The following is a 20,529-nucleotide window of genomic DNA, read 5'->3' on the forward strand; positions in this document are numbered from 1 at the left end:
GTTTTTCATATGAAAAATTTGATTTTTCGAGGATTTTCATCAAAATTTTGAATTTTTTAACCTTCTTTTCGCTCTAGGACGCATATTTAAGGAGATATGGTCAATTTAAGTTTTTCATATAAAAAATTTGATTTTTTGAGGATTTTCATCAAAATTTTGATTTTTTGGGGGTGGTCACGAATTAACCTTCTTTTCGCTCTAGGACGCATATTTAAGGGGATATGGTCAATTTAAGTTTTTCATATGAAAAATTTGATTTTTTTGAGGATTTTCATCAAAATTTTGATTTTTTGGGGGTGGTCACGAATTAACCTTCTTTTCGCTCTAGGACGCATATTTAAGGAGATATGGCCAATTTAAGTTTTTCATATGAAAAATTTGATTTTTTTGAGGATTTTCATTAAAATTTTGATTTTTGGAGGGTGGTCACGAATTAACCTTCTTTTCGCTCTAGGACACATATTTAAGGAGATATGGCCAATTTAAATTTTTCATATGAAAAATTTGATTTTTCGAGGATTTTCATCAAAATTTTGATTTTTTGGGGGTGGTCACGAATTAACCTTTCGAGGATTTTCATCAAAATTATGAATTTGGGGGGTGGTCACGAATTAACCTTCTTTTCGCTCTAGGACGCATATTTAGGGAGATATGGCCAATTTAAGTTTTTCATATGAAAAATTTGATTTTTTTGAGGAATTTCATTAAAATTTTGATTTGTGGGGGGTGGTCACGAATTAACCTTCTTTTCGCTCTAGGACGCATATTTAAGGAGATATGGCCAATTTAAGTTTTTCATATGAAAAATTTGATTTTTTTGAGGATTTTCATTAAAATTTTGATTTTTGGAGGGTGGTCACGAATTAACCTTCTTTTCGCTCTAGGACACATATTTAAGGAGATATGGCCAATTTAAGTTTTTCATATGAAAAATTTGATTTTTTTGAGGAATTTCATTAAAATTTTGATTTGTGGGGGGTGGTCACGAATTAACCTTCTTTTCGCTCTAGGACGCATATTTAAGGAGATATGGCCAATTTAAGTTTTTCATATGAAAAATTTGATTTTTTTGAGGATTTTCATTAAAATTTTGATTTTTGGAGGGTGGTCACGAATTAACCTTCTTTTCGCTCTAGGACACATATTTAAGGAGATATGGCCAATTTAAGTTTTTCATATGAAAAATTTGATTTTTCGAGGATTTTCATCAAAATTTTGATTTTTTGGGGGTGGTCACGAATTAACCTTCTTTTCGCTCTAGGACGCATATTTAAGGAGATATGGCCAATTTAAGTTTTTCATATGAAAAATTTGATTTTTCGAAGATTTTCATCAAAATTTTGATTTTTTGGGGGTGGTCACGAATTAACCTTTCGAGGATTTTCATCAAAATTTTGAATTTGGGGGGTGGTCACGAATTAACCTTCTTTTCGCTCTAGGACGCATATTTAGGGAGATATGGCCAATTTAAGTTTTTCATATGAAAAATTTGATTTTTCGAGGATTTTCATCAAAATTTTGAATTTTGGGGGGTGGTCACGAATTAACCTTCTTTTCGCTCTAGGACGCATATTTAAGAAGATATGGCCAATTTAAGTTTTTCATATAAAAAATTTGATTTTGTGAGGATTTTCATCAAAATTTTGATTTTTTGGGGGTGGTCACGAATTAACCTTCTTTTCGCTCTAGGACGCATATTTAAGGAGATATGGCCAATTTAAGTTTTTCATATGAAAAATTTGATTTTTCGAGGATTTTCATCAAAATTTTGATTTTTGGGGGGTGGTCACGAATTAACCTTCTTTTCGCTCTAGGACGCATATTTAAGGAGATATGGCCAATTTAAGTTTTACATATGAAAAATTTGATTTTTTGAGGATTTTCATCAAAATTTTGAATTTTGGGGGGTGGTCACGAATTAACCTTATTTTCGCTCTAGGACGCATATTTAAGGAGATATGGCCAATTTAAGTTTTACATATGAAAAATTTGATTTTTTGAGGATTTTCATCAAAATTTTGAATTTGGTGGGTGGTCACGAATTAACCTTCTTTTCGCTCTGGGACGCATATTTAAGGAGATATGGCCAATTTAAGTTTTTCATATGAAAAATTTGATTTTTCGAGGATTTTCATCAAAATTTTGAATTTTGGGGGGTGGTCACGAATTAACCTTCTTTTCGCACTAGGACGCATATTTAAGGAGATATGGCCAATTTAAGTTTTTCATATGAAAAATTTGATTTTTTGAGGATTTTCAGCAAAATTTTGAATTTTGGGGGGTGGTCACGAATTAACCTTCTTTTCGCTCTAGGACGCATATTTAAGGAGATATGGCCAATTTAAGTTTTTCATATGAAAAATTTGATTTTTCGAGGATTTTCATCAAAATTTTGATTTTTTGGGGTCGTCACGAATTAACCTTCTTTTCGCTCTAGGACGCATATTTAAGGAGATATGGCCAATTTAAGTTTTTCATATGAAAAATGTGATTTTTTTGAGGATTTTCATTAAAATTTTGATTTTTGGGGGGTGGTCACGAATTAACCTTCTTTTCGCTCTAGGACGCATATTTAAGGAGATATGGTCAATTTAAGTTTTTCATATAAAAAATTTGATTTTTTGAGGATTTTCATCAAAATTTTGAATTTTGGGGGGTGGTCACGAATTAACCTTCTTTTCGCTCTAGGACGCATATTTAAGGAGATATGGCCAATTTAAGTTTTACATATGAAAAATTTGATTTTTTGAGGATTTTCATCAAAATTTTGAATTTTGGGGGGTGGTCACGAATTAACCTTCTTTTCGCTCTAGGACGCATATTTAAGGAGATATGGCCAATTTAAGTTTTACATATGAAAAATTTGATTTTTTGAGGATTTTCATCAAAATTTTGAATTTTGGGGGGTGGTCACGAATTAACCTTCTTTTCGCTCTAGGACGCATATTTAAGGAGATATGGCCAATTTAAGTTTTTCATATGAAAAATTTGATTTTTCGAGGATTTTCATCAAAATTTTGATTTTTGGGGGGTGGTCACGAATTAACCTTCTTTTCGCTCTAGGACGCATATTTAAGGAGATATGGCCAATTTAAGTTTTTCGTATGAAAAATTTGATTTTTCGAGGATTTTCATCAAAATTTTGAATTTTGGGGGGTGGTCACGAATTAACCTTCTTTTCGCTCTAGGACGCATATTTAAGGAGATATGGCCAATTTAAGTTTTTCATATGAAAAATTTGATTTTTCGAGGATTTTCATCAAAATTTTGATTTTTTGGGGTCGTCACGAATTAACCTTCTTTTCGCTCTAGGACGCATATTTAAGGAGATATGGCCAATTTAAGTTTTTCATATGAAAAATGTGATTTTTTTGAGGATTTTCATTAAAATTTTGATTTTTGGGGGGTGGTCACGAATTAACCTTCTTTTCGCTCTAGGACGCATATTTAAGGAGATATGGCCAATTTAAGTTTTTCATATGAAAAATTTGATTTTTCGAGGATTTTCATCAAAATTTTGAATTTTTTAACCTTCTTTTCGCTCTAGGACGCATATTTAAGGAGATATGGTCAATTTAAGTTTTTCATATAAAAAATTTGATTTTTTGAGGATTTTCATCAAAATTTTGATTTTTTGGGGGTGGTCACGAATTAACCTTCTTTTCGCTCTAGGACGCATATTTAAGGGGATATGGTCAATTTAAGTTTTTCATATGAAAAATTTGATTTTTTTGAGGATTTTCATCAAAATTTTGATTTTTTGGGGGTGGTCACGAATTAACCTTCTTTTCGCTCTAGGACGCATATTTAAGGAGATATGGCCAATTTAAGTTTTTCATATGAAAAATTTGATTTTTTTGAGGATTTTCATTAAAATTTTGATTTTTGGAGGGTGGTCACGAATTAACCTTCTTTTCGCTCTAGGACACATATTTAAGGAGATATGGCCAATTTAAGTTTTTCATATGAAAAATTTGATTTTTCGAGGATTTTCATCAAAATTTTGATTTTTTGGGGGTGGTCACGAATTAACCTTTCGAGGATTTTCATCAATATTATGAATTTGGGGGGTGGTCACGAATTAACCTTCTTTTCGCTCTAGGACGCATATTTAGGGAGATATGGCCAATTTAAGTTTTTCATATGAAAAATTTGATTTTTTTGAGGAATTTCATTAAAATTTTGATTTGTGGGGGGTGGTCACGAATTAACCTTCTTTTCGCTCTAGGACGCATATTTAAGGAGATATGGCCAATTTAAGTTTTTCATATGAAAAATTTGATTTTTTTGAGGATTTTCATTAAAATTTTGATTTTTGGAGGGTGGTCACGAATTAACCTTCTTTTCGCTCTAGGACACATATTTAAGGAGATATGGCCAATTTAAGTTTTTCATATGAAAAATTTGATTTTTTTGAGGAATTTCATTAAAATTTTGATTTGTGGGGGGTGGTCACGAATTAACCTTCTTTTCGCTCTAGGACGCATATTTAAGGAGATATGGCCAATTTAAGTTTTTCATATGAAAAATTTGATTTTTTTGAGGATTTTCATTAAAATTTTGATTTTTGGAGGGTGGTCACGAATTAACCTTCTTTTCGCTCTAGGACACATATTTAAGGAGATATGGCCAATTTAAGTTTTTCATATGAAAAATTTGATTTTTCGAGGATTTTCATCAAAATTTTGATTTTTTGGGGGTGGTCACGAATTAACCTTCTTTTCGCTCTAGGACGCATATTTAAGGAGATATGGCCAATTTAAGTTTTTCATATGAAAAATTTGATTTTTCGAAGATTTTCATCAAAATTTTGATTTTTTGGGGGTGGTCACGAATTAACCTTTCGAGGATTTTCATCAAAATTTTGAATTTGGGGGGTGGTCACGAATTAACCTTCTTTTCGCTCTAGGACGCATATTTAGGGAGATATGGCCAATTTAAGTTTTTCATATGAAAAATTTGATTTTTCGAGGATTTTCATCAAAATTTTGAATTTTGGGGGGTGGTCACGAATTAACCTTCTTTTCGCTCTAGGACGCATATTTAAGAAGATATGGCCAATTTAAGTTTTTCATATAAAAAATTTGATTTTGTGAGGATTTTCATCAAAATTTTGATTTTTTGGGGGTGGTCACGAATTAACCTTCTTTTCGCTCTAGGACGCATATTTAAGGAGATATGGCCAATTTAAGTTTTTCATATGAAAAATTTGATTTTTCGAGGATTTTCATCAAAATTTTGATTTTTGGGGGGTGGTCACGAATTAACCTTCTTTTCGCTCTAGGACGCATATTTAAGGAGATATGGCCAATTTAAGTTTTACATATGAAAAATTTGATTTTTTGAGGATTTTCATCAAAATTTTGAATTTTGGGGGGTGGTCACGAATTAACCTTCTTTTCGCTCTAGGACGCATATTTAAGGAGATATGGCCAATTTAAGTTTTACATATGAAAAATTTGATTTTTTGAGGATTTTCATCAAAATTTTGAATTTGGTGGGTGGTCACGAATTAACCTTCTTTTCGCTCTGGGACGCATATTTAAGGAGATATGGCCAATTTAAGTTTTTCATATGAAAAATTTGATTTTTCGAGGATTTTCATCAAAATTTTGAATTTTGGGGGGTGGTCACGAATTAACCTTCTTTTCGCACTAGGACGCATATTTAAGGAGATATGGCCAATTTAAGTTTTTCATATGAAAAATTTGATTTTTTGAGGATTTTCGGCAAAATTTTGAATTTTGGGGGGTGGTCACGAATTAACCTTCTTTTCGCTCTGGGACGCATATTTAAGGAGATATGGCCAATTTAAGTTTTTCATATGAAAAATTTGATTTTTCGAGGATTTTGAATTTGGGGGGTGGTCACGAATTAACCTTCTTTTTGCTCTAGGACGCATATTTAAGGAGATATGGCCAATTTAAGTTTTTCATATGAAAAATTAGATTTTTTGAGAATTTTCATCAAAATTGTGATTTTTGGGGGGTGGTCACGAATTAACCTTCTTTTCGCTCTAGGACGCATATTTAAGGAGATATGACCAATTTAAGTTTTTCATATGAAAAATTTGATTTTCGAGGATTTTCATCAAAATTTTGAATTTGGGGGGTGGTCACGAATTAACCTTCTTTTCGCTCTAGGACGCATATTTAAGGAGATATGGCCAATTTAAGTTTTTCATATGAAAAATTTGATTTTTTGAGGATTTTCATTAAAATTTTGATTTTTGGGGGGTGGTCACGAATTAACCTTCTTTTCGCTCTAGGACGCATATTTAAGGAGATATGGCCAATTTAAGATTTTTATATGAAAAATTTGATTTTTTGAGGATTTTCATTAAAATTTTGATTTTTGGGGGGTGGTCACGAATTAAAAAAATTTGATTTTTTGAGGATTTTCATTAAAATTTTGATTTTTGGGGGGTGGTCACGAATTAACCTTCTTTTCGCTCTAGGACGCATATTTAAGGAGATATGGCCAATTTAAGTTTTTCATTTAAAAAAATTTGATTTTTTGAGGATTTTCATCAAAATTTTGATTTTTTGGGGGTGGTCACGAATTAACCTTCTTTTCGCTATAGGACGCATATTTAAGGAGATATGGCCAATTTAAGTTTTTCATATGAAAAATTTGATTTTTCGAGGATTTTCATCAAAATTTTGATTTTTTGGGGGTGGTCACGAATTAACCTTCTTTTCGCTCTAGGACGCATATTTAAGGAGATATGGCCAATTTAAGTTTTTCATATGAAAAATTTGATTTTTTTGAGGATTTTCATCAAAATTTTGATTTTTTGGGGGTGGTCACGAATTAACCTTCTTTTCGCTCTAGGACGCATATTTAAGGAGATATGGCCAATTTAAGTTTTTCATATGAAAAATTAGATTTTTTGAGAATTTTCATCAAAATTTTGAATTTTGGGGGGTGGTCACGAATTAACCTTCTTTTCGCTCTAGGACGCATATTTAAGGAGATATGGCCAAAATACAATTTTTCATATGAAAAATTAGATTTTTTTTGGATTTTCATTAAAATTTTGATTTTTGGGGGGTGGTCACGAATTAACCTTCTTTTCGCTCTAGGACGCATATTTAAGGAGATATGGCCAATTTAAGTTTTTCATATGAAAAATTTGATTTTTCGAGGATTTTCATCAAAATTTTGAATTTTGGGGGGTGGTCACGAATTAACCTTCTTTTCGCTCTAGGACGCATATTTAAGGAGATATGGCCAATTTAAGTTTTTCATATAAAAAATTTGATTTTTTGAGGATTTTCATCAAAATTATGATTTTTTGGGGGTGGTCACGAATTAACCTTCTTTTCGCTCTAGGACGCATATTTAAGGAGATATGGCCAATTTAAGTTTTTCATATGAAAAATTTGATTTTTTTGAGGATTTTCATCAAAATTTTGATTTTTTGGGGGTGGTCACGAATGAACCTTCTTTTCGCTCTAGGACGCATATTTAAGGAGATATGGCCAAAATAAAATTTTTCATATGAAAAATTTGATTTTTCGAGGATTTTCATCAAAATTTTGAATTTGGGGGGTGGTCACGAATTAACCTTCTTTTCGCTCTAGGACGCATATTTAAGGAGATATGGCCAATTTAAGTTGTTCATATGAAAAATTTGATTTTTCGAGGATTTTCATTAAAATTTTGAATTTGGGGGGTGGTCACGAATTAACCTTCTTTTCGCTCTAGGACGCATATTTAAGGAGATATGGCCAATTTAATTTTTTCATATAAAAAATTTGATTTTTTGAGGATTTTCATCAAAATTTTGATTTTTTGGGGGTGGTCACGAATTAACCTTCTTTTCGCTCTAGGACGCATATTTAAGGAGATATGGCCAATTTAAGTTTTTCATATGAAAAATTTGATTTTTCGAGGATTTTCATCAAAATTTTGAATTTTGGGGGGTGGTCACGAATTAACCTTCTTTTCGCTCTAGGACGCATATTTAAGGAGATATGGCCAAAATAAAATTTTTCATATGAAAAATTTGATTTTTCGAGGATTTTCATCAAAATTTTGAATTTGGGGGGTGGTCACGAATTAACCTTCTTTTCGCTCTAGGACGCATATTTAAGGAGATATGGCCAATTTAAGTTGTTCATATGAAAAATTTGATTTTTCGAGGATTTTCATCAAAATTTTGAATTTGGGGGGGTGGTCACGAATTAACCTTCTTTTCGCTCTAGGACGCATATTTAAGGAGATATGGCCAATTTAAGTTGTTCATATGAAAAATTTGATTTTTCGAGGATTTTCATCAAAATTTTGAATTTGGGGGGTGGTCACGAATTAACCTTCTTTTCGCTCTAGGACGCATATTTAAGGAGATATGGCCAATTTAAGTTTTTCATATAAAAAATTTGATTTTGTGAGGATTTTCATCAAAATTGTGATTTTTTGGGGGTGGTCACGAATTAACCTTCTTTTCGCTCTAGGACGCATATTTAAGGAGATATGGCCAATTTAAGTTTTTCATATGAACAATTTGATTTTGTGAGGATTTTCATCAAAATTTTGAATTTTGGGGGGTGGTCACGAATTAACCTTCTTTTCGCTCTAGGACGCATATTTAAGGAGATATGGCCAATTTAAGTTTTTCATATAAAAAATTTGATTTTTTGAGGATTTTCATCAAAATTTTGATTTTTTGGGGGTGGTCACGAATTAACCTTCTTTTCGCTCTAGGACGCATATTTAAGGAGATATGGCCAATTTAAGTTTTTCATATGAAAAATTTGATTTTTCGAGGATTTTCATCAAAATTTTGAATTTTGGGGGGTGGTCACGAATTAACCTTCTTTTCGCTCTAGGACGCATATTTAAGGAGATATGGCCAAAATAAAATTTTTCATATGAAAAATTTGATTTTTCGAGGATTTTCATCAAAATTTTGATTTTTTGGGGGTGGTCACGAATTAACCTTCTTTTCGCTCTAGGACGCATATTTAAGGAGATATGGCCAATTTAAGTTTTTCATATGAAAAATTTGATTTTTTTGAGGATTTTCATCAAAATTTTGATTTTTTGGGGGTGGTCACGAATGAACCTTCTTTTCGCTCTAGGACGCATATTTAAGGAGATATGGCAAAAATAAAATTTTTCATATGAAAAATTTGATTTTTCGAGGATTTTCATCAAAATTTTGAATTTGGGGGGTGGTCACGAATTAACCTTCTTTTCGCTCTAGGACGCATATTTAAGGAGATATGGCCAATTTAAGTTGTTCATATGAAAAATTTGATTTTTCGAGGATTTTCATTAAAATTTTGAATTTGGGGGGTGGTCACGAATTAACCTTCTTTTCGCTCTAGGACGCATATTTAAGGAGATATGGCCAATTTAATTTTTTCATATAAAAAATTTGATTTTTTGAGGACTTTCATCAAAATTTTGATTTTTTGGGGGTGGTCACGAATTAACCTTCTTTTCGCTCTAGGACGCATATTTAAGGAGATATGGCCAATTTAAGTTTTTCATATGAAAAATTTGATTTTTCGAGGATTTTCATCAAAATTTTGAATTTTGGGGGGTGGTCACGAATTAACCTTCTTTTCGCTCTAGGACGCATATTTAAGGAGATATGGCCAAAATAAAATTTTTCATATGAAAAATTTGATTTTTCGAGGATTTTCATCAAAATTTTGAATTTGGGGGGTGGTCACGAATTAACCTTCTTTTCGCTCTAGGACGCATATTTAAGGAGATATGGCCAATTTAAGTTGTTCATATGAAAAATTTGATTTTTCGAGGATTTTCATCAAAATTTTGAATTTGGGGGGGTGGTCACGAATTAACCTTCTTTTCGCTCTAGGACGCATATTTAAGGAGATATGGCCAATTTAAGTTGTTCATATGAAAAATTTGATTTTTCGAGGATTTTCATCAAAATTTTGAATTTGGGGGGTGGTCACGAATTAACCTTCTTTTCGCTCTAGGACGCATATTTAAGGAGATATGGCCAATTTAAGTTTTTCATATAAAAAATTTGATTTTGTGAGGATTTTCATCAAAATTTTGATTTTTTGGGGGTGGTCACGAATTAACCTTCTTTTCGCTCTAGGACGCATATTTAAGGAGATATGGCCAATTTAAGTTTTTCATATGAACAATTTGATTTTGTGAGGATTTTCATCAAAATTTTGAATTTTGGGGGGTGGTCACGAATTAACCTTCTTTTCGCTCTAGGACGCATATTTAAGGAGATATGGCCAATTTAAGTTTTTCATATAAAAAATTTGATTTTTTGAGGATTTTCATCAAAATTTTGATTTTTTGGGGGTGGTCACGAATTAACCTTCTTTTCGCTCTAGGACGCATATTTAAAGAGATATGGCCAATTTAAGTTTTTCATATGAAAAATTTGATTTTTCGAGGTTTTTCATCAAAATTTTGAATTTTGTGGGGTGGTCACGAATTAACCATCTTTTCGCTCTAGGACGCATATTTAAGGAGATATGGCCAATTTAAGTTTTTCATATGAAAAATTTAATTTTTTGAGGATTTTCATCAAAATTTTGAATTTTGGGGGGTGGTCACGAATTAACCTTCTTTTCGCTCTAGGACGCATATTTAAGGAGATATGGCCAATTTAAGTTTTTCATATGAAAAATTTGATTTTTTGAGGATTTTCATCAAAATTTTGATTTTTTGGGGGTGGTCACGAATTAACCTTCTTTTCGCTCTAGGCCGTATATTTAAGGAGATATGGCCAATTTAAGTTTTTCATATGAAAAATTTGATTTTTTGAGGATTTTCATTAAAATTTTGATTTTTGGTGGGTGGTGGGTGGTCACGAATTAACCTTCTTTTCGCTCTAGGACGCATATTTAAGGAGATATGGCCAATTTAAGTTTTTCATATGAAAAATTAGATTTTTTGAGAATTTTCATCAAAATTGTGATTTTTGGGGGGTGGTCACGAATTAACCTTCTTTTCGCTCTAGGACGCATATTTAAGGAGATATGACCAATTTAAGGATTTTCGAGGATTTTCATCAAAATTTTGAATTTGGGGGTGGTCACGAATTAACCTTCTTTTCGCTCTAGGACGCATATTTAAGGAGATATGGCCAATTTAAGGATTTTCGAGGATTTTCATCAAAATTTTGAATTTGGGGGGTGGTCACGAATTAACCTTCTTTTCGCTCTAGGATGCATATTTAAGGAGATATGGCCAATTTCAATTGTTCATATGAAAAATTTGATTTTTCGAGGATTTTCATCAAAATTTTGATTTTGGGGGGTGGTCACGGATTAACCTTCTTTTCGCTCTAGGACGTATATTTAAGGAGATATGGCCAATTTAAGTTTTTCATATAAAAAATTTGATTTTCATCAAAATTTTGATTTTTTGGGGGTGGTCGCGAATTAACCTTCTTTTCGCTCTGGGACGCATATTTAAGGAGATATGGCCAATTTAAGTTTTTCATATGAAAAATTTGATTTTTCGAGGATTGTCATCAAAATTTTGATTTTTTTGGGGTGGTCACGAATTAGCCTTCTTTTCGCTCTAGGACGCATATTTAAGGAGATATGGCCAATTTAAGTTTTTCATATGAAAAATTTGATTTTTCGAGGATTTTCATCAAAATTTTGAATTTTGGGGGGTGGTCACGAATTAACCTTCTTTTCGCTCTAGGACGCATATTTAAGGAGATATGGCCAATTTAAGTTTTTCATATAAAAAATTTGATTTTTTGAGGATTTTCATCAAAATTTTGATTTTTGGGGGGTGGTCACGAATTAACCTTCTTTTCGCTCTAGGACGCATATTTAAGGAGATATGGCCAAAATAAAATTTTTCATATGAAAAATTAGATTTTTTTGGATTTTCATTAAAATTTTGATTTTTGGGGGGTGGTCACGAATTAACCTTCTTTTCGCTCTAGGACGCATATTTAAGGAGATATGGCCAATTTAAGTTTTTCATATGAAAAATTAGATTTTTTGAGGATTTTCATCAAAATTTAGATTTTTGGGGGGTGGTCACGAATTAACCTTCTTTTCGCTCTAGGACGCATATTTAAGGAGATATGGCCAATTTAAGTTTTTCATATGAAAAATTTGATTTTTTGAGGATTTTCATCAAAATTTTGATTTTTTGGGGGTGGTCACGAATTAACCTTCTTTTCGCTCTAGGCCGTATATTTAAGGAGATATGGCCAATTTAAGTTTTTCATATTAAAAATTTGATTTTTTGGGGATTTTCATTAAAATTTTGATTTTTGGGGGGTGGTCACGAATTAACCTTCTTTTCGCTCTAGGACGCATATTTAAGGAGATATGGCCAAAATAAAATTTTTCATATGAAAAATTAGATTTTTTGAGGATTTTCATAAAAATTTTGATTTTTGGTGGGTGGTCACGAATTAACCTTCTTTTCGCTCTAGGACGCATATTTAAGGAGATATGGCCAATTTAAGTTTTTCATATGAAAAATTTGATTTTTTTTGAGGATTTTCATTAAAATTTTGATTTTTGGGGGGTGGTCACGAATTAACCTTCTTTTCGCTCTAGCACGCATATTTAAGGAGATATGGCCAATTTAAGTTTTTCATATGAAAAATTAGATTTTTCGAGGATTTTCCTCAAAATTTTGAATTTTGGGTGGTGGTCACGAATTAACCTTCTTTTCGCTCTAGGACGCATATTTAAGGAGATATGGCCAAAATAAACTTTTTCGTATGAAAAATTAGATTTTTTGAGGGTTTTCATTAAAATTTTGATTTTTGGGGGGTTGTCACGAATTAACCTTCTTTTCGCTCTAGGACGCATATTTAAGGAGATATGGCCAATTTAAGTTTTTCATATGAAAAATTAGATTTTTTGAGGATTTTCATCAAAATTTTGATTTTTGGGGGGTGGTCACGAATTAACCTTCTTTTCGCTCTAGGACGCATATTTAAGGAGATATGACCAATTTAAGGATTTTCGAGGATTTTCATCAAAATTTTGAATTTGGGGGTGGTCACGAATTAACCTTCTTTTCGCTCTAGGACGCATATTTAAGGAGATATGGCCAATTTAAGGATTTTCGAGGATTTTCATCAAAATTTTGAATTTGGGGGGTGGTCACGAATTAACCTTCTTTTCACTCTAGACGCATATTTAAGGAGATATGGCCAATTTAAGTTTTTCATATGAAAAATTTGATTTTTTGAGGATTTTCATCAAAATTTTGATTTTTTGGGGGTGGTCACGAATTAACCTTCTTTTCGCTCTAGGCCGTATATTTAAGGAGATATGGCCAATTTAAGTTTTTCATATTAAAAATTTGATTTTTTGGGGATTTTCATTAAAATTTTGATTTTTGGGGGGTGGTCACGAATTAACCTTCTTTTCGCTCTAGGACGCATATTTAAGGAGATATGGCCAAAATAAAATTTTTCATATGAAAAATTAGATTTTTTGAGGATTTTCATAAAAATTTTGATTTTTGGTGGGTGGTCACGAATTAACCTTCTTTTCGCTCTAGGACGCATATTTAAGGAGATATGGCCAATTTAAGTTTTTCATATGAAAAATTTGATTTTTTTTGAGGATTTTCATTAAAATTTTGATTTTTGGGGGGTGGTCACGAATTAACCTTCTTTTCGCTCTAGGACGCATATTTAAGGAGATATGGCCAATTTAAGGATTTTCGAGGATTTTCATCAAAATTTTGAATTTGGGGGTGGTCACGAATTAACCTTCTTTTCGCTCTAGGACGCATATTTAAGGAGATATGGCCAATTTAAGGATTTTCGAGGATTTTCATCAAAATTTTGAATTTGGGGGGTGGTCACGAATTAACCTTCTTTTCGCTCTAGACGCATATTTAAGGAGATATGGCCAATTTAAGTTGTTCATATGAAAAATTAGATTTTTTGAGGATTTTCATCAAAATTTTGATTTTTGGGGGGTGGTCACGAATTAACCTTCTTTTCGCTCTAGGACGCATATTTAAGGAGATATGGCCAATTTAAGTTTTTCATATGAAAAATTTGATTTTTTGAGGATTTTCATCAAAATTTTGATTTTTTGGGGGTGGTCACGAATTAACCTTCTTTTCGCTCTAGGCCGTATATTTAAGGAGATATGGCCAATTTAAGTTTTTCATATGAAAAATTTGATTTTTTGAGGATTTTCATTAAAATTTTGATTTTTGGGGGGTGGTCACGAATTAACCTTCTTTTCGCTCTAGGATGCATATTTAAGGAGATATGGCCAATTTAAGTTTTTCATATGAAAAATTTGATGTTTTTTGAGGATTTTCATTAAAATTTTGATTTTTTGGGGGTGGTCACGAATTAACCTTCTTTTCGCTCTAGGATGCATATTTAAGGAGATATGGCCAATTTAAGTTTTTCATATGAAAAATTTGATTTTTTTGAGGATTTTCATTAAAATTTTGATTTTTGGTGGGTGGTCACGAATTAACCTTCTTTTCGCTCTAGGACGCATATTTAAGGAGATATGGCCAATTTAAGTTTTTCATATGAAAAATTTGATTTTTTTTGAGGATTTTCATTAAAATTTTGATTTTTTGGGGGTGGTCACGAATTAACCTTCTTTTCGCTCTAGGCCGTATATTTAAGGAGATATGGCCAATTTAAGTTTTTCATATGAAAAATTTGATTTTTTGAGGATTTTCATTAAAATTTTGATTTTTGGGGGGTGGTCACGAATTAACCTTCTTTTCGCTCTAGGACGCATATTTAAGGAGATATGGCCAATTTAAGTTTTTCATATGAAAAATTTGTTTTTTTGAGGATTTTCATCAAAATTTTGATTTTTTGGGGGTGGTCACGAATTAACCTTCTTTTCGCTCTAGCACGCATATTTAAGGAGATATGGCCAATTTAAGTTTTTCATATGAAAAATTTGATTTTTCGAGGATTTTCATCAAAATTTTAATTTTTGGGGGGTGCTCACGAATTAACCTTCTTTTCGCTCTAGGCCGTATATTTAAGGAGATATGGCCAATTTAAGTTTTTCATATGAAAAATTTGATTTTTTGAGGATTTTCATTAAAATTTTGATTTTTGGGGGGTGGTCACGAATTAACCTTCTTTTTGCTCTAGGACTCATATTTAAGGAGATATGGCCAATTTAAGTTTTTCATATGAAAAATTAGATTTTTTGAGGATTTTCATCAACATTTTGATTTTTGGGGGATGATCACGAATTAACCTTCTTTTCGCTCTAGGACGCATATTTAAGGAGATATGGCCAATTTAAGTTTTTCATATGAAAAATTTGATTTTTCGAGGATTTTTATCAAAATTTTGATTTTTTGGGGGTGGTCACGAATTAACCTTCTTTTCGCATATTTAAGGAGATATGGCCAATTTAAGTTTTTCATATGAAAAATTTGATTTTTCGAGGATTTTCATCAAAATTTTGAATTTTGGGGGGGTGGTCACGAATTAACCTTCTTTTCGCTCTAGGACGCATATTTAAGGAGATATGGCCAATTTAAGTTTTTCATATGAAAAATTTGATTTTTCGAGGATTTTCATCAAAATTTTGAATTTTGTGGGGTGGTCACGAATTAACCTTCTTTTCGCTCTAGGACGCATATTTAAGGAGATATGGCCAATTTAAGTTTTTCATATGAAAAATTTTATTTTTCGAGGATTTTCATCAAAATTTTGAATTTTGGGGGGTGGTCACGAATTAACATTCTTTTCGCTCTAGGACGCATATTTAAGGAGATATGGCCAATTTAAGTTTTTCATATGAAAAATTTGATTTTTCGAGGATTTTCATCAAAATTTTGAATTTTGGGGGGTGGTCACGAATTAACCTTCTTTTCGCTCTAGGACGCATATTTAAGGAGATATGGCCAATTTAAGTTTTTCATATGAAAAATTTGATTTTTCGAGGATTTTCATTAAAATTTTGATTTTTGGGGGGTGGTCACGAATTAACCTTCTTTTCGCTCTAGGACGCATATTTAAGGAGATATGGCCAATTTAAGTTTTTCATATGAAAAATTTGATTTTTCGAGGATTTTCATCAAAATTTTGATTTTTTGGGGTGGTCACGAATTAACCTTCTTTTCGCTCTAGGACGCATATTTAAGGAGATATGGCCAATTTAAGTTTTTCATATGAAAAATTTGATTTTTTTGAGGTTTTCATTAAAATTTTGATTTTTGGGGGGTGGTCACGAATTAACCTTCTTTTCGCTCTAGGACGCCTATTTAAGGAGATATGTCCAATTTAAGTTTTTCATATGAAAAATTTGATTTTTTTGAGGATTTTCATTAAAATTTTAATTTTTGGGAGGTGGTCACGAATTAACCTTCTTTTCGCTCTAGGACGCATATTTAAGGAGATATGGCCAATTTAAGTTTTTCATATGGAAAATTTGATTTTTTGAGGATTTTCATTAAAATTTTGATTTTTGGGGGGTGGTCACGAATTAACCTTCTTTTCGCTCTAGGACGCATATTTAAGGAGATATGGCCAATTTAAGTTGTTCATATGAAAAATTTGATTTTTCGAGGATTTTCATCAAAATTTTGATTTTTGGGGGGTGGTCACGGATTAACCTTCTTTTCGCTCTAGGACGCATATTTAAGGAGATATGGCCAATTTAAGTTTTTCATATGAAAAATTAGATTTTTCGAGGATTTTCATCAAAATTTTGATTTTTGGGGGGTGGTCACGAATTAACCTTCTTTTCGCTCTAGGACGCATATTTAAGGAGATATGGCCAATTTAAGTTTTTCATATAAAAAATTTGATTTTTTGAGGATTTTCATCAAAATTTTGATTTTTTGGGGGTGGTCACGAATTAACCTTCTTTTCGCTCTAGCACGCATATTTAAGGAGATATGGCCAATTTAAGTTTTTCATATGAAAAATTTGATTTTTCGAGGATTTTCATCAAAATTTTAATTTTTGGGTGGTGCTCACGAATTAACCTTCTTTTCGCTCTAGGCCGTATATTTAAGGAGATATGGCCAATTTAAGTTTTTCATATGAAAAATTTGATTTTTTTGAGGATTTTCATTAAAATTTTGATTTTTGGGGGGTGGTCACGAATTAACCTTCTTTTCGCTCTAGGACGCATATTTAAGGAGATATGTCCAATTTAAGTTTTTCATATGAAAAATTTGATTTTTTTGAGGATTTTCATTAAAATTTTAATTTTTGGGGGGTGCTCACGAATTAACCTTCTTTTCGCTCTAGGCCGTATATTTAAGGAGATATGGCCAATTTAAGTTTTTCATATGAAAAATTTGATTTTTTGAGGATTTTCATTAAAATTTTGATTTTTGGGGGGTGGTCACGAATTAACCTTCTTTTCGCTCTAGGATGCATATTTAAGGAGATATGGCCAATTTAAGTTTTTCATATGAAAAATTTGATTTTTTTGAGGATTTTCATCAAAATTTTGATTTTTTGGGGGTGGTCACGAATTAACCTTCTTTTCGCTCTAGGACGCATATTTAAGGAGATATGGCCAATTTAAGTTTTTCATATGAAAAATTAGATTTTTTGAGGATTTTCATCAAAATTTTGATTTTTTGGGGGTGGTCACGAATTAACCTTCTTTTCGCTCTAGGACGCATATTTAAGGAGATATGGCCAATTTAAGTTTTTCATATGAAAAATTAGATTTTTTGAGGATTTTCATCAAAATTTTGAATTTGGGGGGTGGTCACGAATTAACCTTCTTTTCGCTCTAGGACGCATATTTAAGGAGATAAAGCCAATTTAAGTTTTTCATATGAAAAATTTGATTTTTCGAGGATTTTCATCAAAATTTTGAATTTTGGGGGGTGGTCACGAATTAACCTTCTTTTCGCTCTAGGACGCATATTTAAGGAGATATGGCCAATTTAAGTTTTTCATATGAAAAATTTGATTTTTCGAGGATTTTCATCAAAATTTTGAATTTTGGGGGGTGGTCACGAATTAACCTTCTTTTCGCTCTAGGACGCATATTTAAGGAGATATGGCCAATTTAAGTTTTTCATATGAAAAATTTGATTTTTTGAGGATTTTCATCAAAATTTTGATTTTTTGGGGGTGGTCACGAATTAACCTTCTTTTCGCTCTAGGCCGTATATTTAAGGAGATATGGCCAATTTAAGTTTTTCATATGAAATTTGATTTTTTGAGGATTTTCATTAAAATTTTGATTTTTGGGGGGTGGTCACGAATTAACCTTCTTTTCGTTCTAGGACGCATATTTAAGGAGATATGGCCAATTTAAGTTTTTCCTATGAAAAATTAGATTTTTTGAGAATTTTCATCAAAATTGTGATTTTTGGGGGGTGGTCACGAATTAACCTTCTTTTCGCTCTAGACGCATATTTAAGGAGATATGGCCAATTTAAGTTGTTCATATGAAAAATTTGATTTTTCGAGGATTTTCATCAAAATTTTGATTTTTGGGGGGTGGTCACGGATTAACCTTCTTTTCGCTCTAGGACGCATATTTAAGGAGATATGGCCAATTTAAGTTTTTCATATGAAAAATTAGATTTTTCGAGGATTTTCATCAAAATTTTGATTTTTGGGGGGTGGTCACGAATTAACCTTCTTTTCGCTCTAGGACGCATATTTAAGGAGATATGGCCAATTTAAGTTTTTCATATAAAAAATTTGATTTTTTGAGGATTTTCATCAAAATTTTGATTTTTTGGGGGTGGTCACGAATTAACCTTCTTTTCGCTCTAGCACGCATATTTAAGGAGATATGGCCAATTTAAGTTTTTCATATGAAAAATTTGATTTTTCGAGGATTTTCATCAAAATTTTAATTTTTGGGTGGTGCTCACGAATTAACCTTCTTTTCGCTCTAGGACGCATATTTAAGGAGATATGGCCAATTTAAGTTTTTCATATGGAAAATTTGATTTTTTGAGGATTTTCATTAAAATTTTGATTTTTGGGGGGTGGTCACGAATTAACCTTCTTTTCGCTCTAGGCCGTATATTTAAGGAGATATGGCCAATTTAAGTTTTTCATATGAAAAATTTGATTTTTTGAGGATTTTCATTAAAATTTTGATTTTTGGGGGGTGGTCACGAATTAACCTTCTTTTCGCTCTAGGACGCATATTTAAGGAGATATGGCCAATTTAAGTTTTTCATATGAAAAATTTGATTTTTTTGAGGATTTTCATCAAAATTTTGATTTTTTGGGGGTGGTCACGAATTAACCTTCTTTTCGCTCTAGGACGCATATTTAAGGAGATATGGCCAATTTAAGTTTTTCATATGAAAAATTAGATTTTTTGAGGATTTTCATCAAAATTTTGATTTTTTGGGGGTGGTCACGAATTAACCTTCTTTTCGCTCTAGGACGCATATTTAAGGAGATATGGCCAATTTAAGTTTTTCATATGAAAAATTAGATTTTTTGAGGATTTTCATCAAAATTTTGAATTTGGGGGGTGGTCACGAATTAACCTTCTTTTCGCTCTAGGACGCATATTTAAGGAGATAAAGCCAATTTAAGTTTTTCATATGAAAAATTTGATTTTTCGAGGATTTTCATCAAAATTTTGAATTTTGGGGGGTGGTCACGAATTAACCTTCTTTTCGCTCTAGGACGCATATTTAAGGAGATATGGCCAATTTAAGTTTTTCATATGAAAAATTTGATTTTTCGAGGATTTTCATCAAAATTTTGATTTTTTGGGGTGGTCACGAATTAACCTTCTTTTCGCTCTAGGACGCATATTTAAGGAGATATGGCCAATTTAAGTTTTTCATATGAAAAATTTGATTTTTTTGAGGTTTTCATTAAAATTTTGATTTTTGGGGGGTGGTCACGAATTAACCTTCTTTTCGCTCTAGGACGCATATTTAAGGAGATATGTCCAATTTAAGTTTTTCATATGAAAAATTTGATTTTTTTGAGGATTTTCATTAAAATTTTAATTTTTGGGGGGTGCTCACGAATTAACCTTCTTTTCGCTCTAGGCCGTATATTTAAGGAGATATGGCCAATTTAAGTTTTTCATATGAAAAATTTGATTTTTCGAGGATTTTCATCAAAATTTTGAATTTTGGGAGGTGGTCACGAATTAACCTTCTTTTCGCTCTAGGACGCATATTTAAGGAGATATGGCCAATTTAAGTTTTTCATATGGAAAATTTGATTTTTTGAGGATTTTCATTAAAATTTTGATTTTTGGGGGGTGGTCACGAATTAACCTTCTTTTCGCTCTAGGACGCATATTTAAGGAGATATGGCCAATTTAAGTTTTTCATATGAAAAATTAGATTTTTTGAGAATTTTCATCAAAATTGTGATTTTTGGGGGGGTGGTCACGAATTAACCTTCTTTTCGCTCTAGGACGCATATTTAAGGAGATATGGCCAATTTAAGTTTTTCATATAAAAAATTTGATTTTTTGAGGATTTTCATCAAAATTTTGATTTTTTGGGGGTGGTCACGAATTAACCTTCTTTTCGCTCTAGGACGCATATTTAAGGAGATATGGCCAATTTAAGTTTTTCGTATGAAAAATTTGATTTTTTGAGGATTTTCATTAAAAT

The sequence above is a fragment of the Haematobia irritans genome, chromosome 2, assembly GCF_050003625.1.
Source record: "Haematobia irritans isolate KBUSLIRL chromosome 2, ASM5000362v1, whole genome shotgun sequence".
Classification (NCBI taxonomy): domain Eukaryota; kingdom Metazoa; phylum Arthropoda; class Insecta; order Diptera; family Muscidae; genus Haematobia; species Haematobia irritans.